We start from the raw sequence: 3,097 nt of genomic DNA on the forward strand, positions 1-3,097 counted from the left end.
TTGGGCAGCGTTGAAGGTCACGACCGCCTGCCGCATATCGGCTTGGTTGGGCCTTACTCGAGGTCGCCTGCCTCCATGGAGGTGTTGGGCTCTCCTCAGGGGCCTCCCATCTCTCCTCTTCTGCCTTCTGCCTCTGAAGCTTTCAACTCTCTGCTTGCATCCTTGCCAAAGAAGAAGAAAGGCGAAGCTGCAAAGTTTGTGAAGAAACTGGAGGACATCGCCGAGATTTCTCTCCCACCAGATGGGCTGATCCAAGTTGTTTTGTCTCTAGCAGATCATGCCCTCGTTGGCCAGTTCACAGGGCTTTGGCCACCCCTAAATCCATAGAGATCTGGGTCGCCAAGAACTGGGCACCCTTGATCAAAAACAGAGTAACCTCATACTTTCTCGGGAGAGGCTACTTTCTGTTCGAGTTCACTGCAAAAGAGGACAAGGACCTGATTTTCCAAAATGGACCTTACTTCATGGGCCCTCAAGGATTGTATCTAAATAAATGGACGCCAGACTTCGATCCGGTAGTGGATGTTCCCATAGCGGTCCTGGTGTGGGTGAGACTCCCTAATCTCCCAGTGCTTTGTTGGAATTGGGATTCGTTGAAGCACATAGGCAACACCCTAGGTAAATTCATAGATTAGGCTAATAATAAAGACCAGTACGATTGCACCAGAATCTACGTGGAGGTAGATCTAGAGGTGGGGCAACCGGAAGCCATCAAAATCATCGTAGGTCCCTGGTCTCATGTGAAAAATCTTGACTATGAGAAGCTGCCCTTCAAATGCCGGAAATGCCACGTCTATGGCCATTTTGCCAGAGGCTGTCCGTCCAATGGGGCAGAAGAGAAAGGGAAAGAAGAAGGCTGGAACCAGGTCAAGCGCACCAAGACCTCTCATAAGAAGACTACAACTGCAAATGATAAAGGCCCTCAGACGGCCCCTGTTCAGCAATCAACCATGGATGGCCAAGAGAACAAATTCGAGCTCCTAAGATCTGAAACCGTGGCCTCCCAAGAGGTTGAGATCCCAAACGAAATTTCTCCCGCCAAAGCTTCCCCCTCCGTCTCGACCAAAGGTGGAAGTGCCGTAGAGAGATCCAAAGGAAAGCTCTCAGAAGAGGAGGAGGAAGTCCAAGAATCTGAGGAGTCAGAAGAAGAAGGAGAAATAGGAGACTCTCAATCCTCTCCCAAAAGATCCACAAGAGGACGCAAGTCTGCAAGGGAAAAAAGAGATCAGGAAACCTATAAATACAAGCTTCAGGGTAGCCAGCCAACCCTTGAGAAGCTATTGACAAAAACTCCAAAGACGACGAGGAATCAAACTCAGGGTTCCAAGGGAGCCCACCATAAAAAAATTAAATGATGAAGATCATCTCCTAGAACTGTAGGGGTATGGGCACTAGAGCCAAGGAAGAAGCAATGAAAAGCTTAACAATATTGGAAGCCCCGATATCCTCCTCATCCAGGAGACCAAAATGGAGGATACAACTTTCTTCCAAGCAAGTAAAAAATTTTGGAATAAAAGCGGAGCACAAGCTATCTCTGCTCGTGGAGCCTCGAGAGGGCTTGGCTCCCTCTGGAATGCCAACAAGTTCTCAATAATCTCTGAGACTTTGAACACCCACTGGATCTTCTTAAAGATGCAACATCTTGATACCAAAGAGATCATATGTCTTTTCAATGTGTATGTCCCTAACAATGCTGGGGAGAAGAAGATTCGCTGGGACTCCATAAAAAATCTGGCAGATCTAGAGAACCTGCAAAACATTATCATCGCTGGAGATCTCAATCTCACCCTTCTTTCGTCAGAAAAAAGAGGAGGCTGCATAGTAAGGGATTCAGCAAGGGAATGGGCGGAGGATCTCATGTAGGACTGGGACCTGCTAGACATCAAGCCTTCTTCCGTAAGTACACTTGGTCAAATAAAAGAGTCGGTCTTGGTCATATAGCTGCAAGACTAGATAGATTTCTTGTTCAAAGTTCCTTTCTTCTTATCGGTATAGAGGCTAGAATGCACATCCTCCACAACAGTGTTTCAGATCACAAGCCCATTAGACTTGAGCTACTGGCTCTCAAGGATTTGGGCCCTATTCCTTTCAGATTCAATCCTCTATGGATCAAAGAGGTAGATTTCATGCAAAAGGTTAGGGATTGCTGGAAGGAGCCAGTCAAGGGTTCCCCCTTTTTTGTTTGGGAAGAAAAACTCAGAAGAGTAAAAGTGATGCTGAAAAGCTGGGCCAAGACTTTGCCCAACCCTGCAACTGAAAGAAAAAAAATTCAAAGTTCCTTAGAACTGCATCATCTTCAACTGGAAGAAACTGAAATCACAAAAGAAGACCTGGACAAGGAGACGCAACTTCAGCAGAAATTTCACAAGGCTTGCTTGGCCGAGGAAGAATACTGGAGGCTTAAATCCAGGAGCCTTTGGCTCAAAGCAGGGGATAGAAAGTTCTCCTTCTTTCATAAGCAAGCCCAAGCCAGGAAATGCTCTAACTTCATATCTGAAATTAAATAAGAGAACTACATCCTAAAGGATATAGCCAACATCAAAAAGGTAGCTTCCGACCATTTTAAGAATCTGTACAGTGAGGGAATGGAGGTTGGAAATAGTTCTAATCTCCTGGATGTAGTTCCCCACCTGATCACTGCTAGGATGAACCATCTATTAGAAGCTAAAGTCAACAAAAATGAAGTAAAGGATGCCCTCTTTGATATGGACCCTGGTAAAGCTCCGGGACCGGATGGATTCACAGCCAGATTCCTTCAATCCTGTTAGATTGTGGAGAAGGAATTCCTCAAAATGATCCTAAAATCCCAAGATTGCCAGAAAATTGGAGGCTGCACAAATTCAGCATTCCTTGCCCTTATCCCCAAGGAAAAAGGAGCAAACTCCTTCAACAGATTCCGCCTGATCTCCCTGTGCAATATTGGATACAAAGTGATAACAAAAGTAATAGCGAACAGATTGAGGAACATCCTCCCCAAAATCATCCCGGAGAACCAAGGAGGATTCATTCATGGCAGACAGATCGTGGATAATTTCATTTTGGTTCAAGAGGCGATCCACTCTAGCATGCATTGAAAAGAAAAAGGTATGGTGGTCAA

The sequence above is a fragment of the Pinus tabuliformis genome, chromosome 7 (genome assembly GCF_031772625.1).
Source record: "Pinus tabuliformis cultivar Carrire ecotype Pingquan chromosome 7, CPIR1, whole genome shotgun sequence".
Classification (NCBI taxonomy): Eukaryota; Viridiplantae; Streptophyta; class Pinopsida; order Pinales; family Pinaceae; genus Pinus; species Pinus tabuliformis.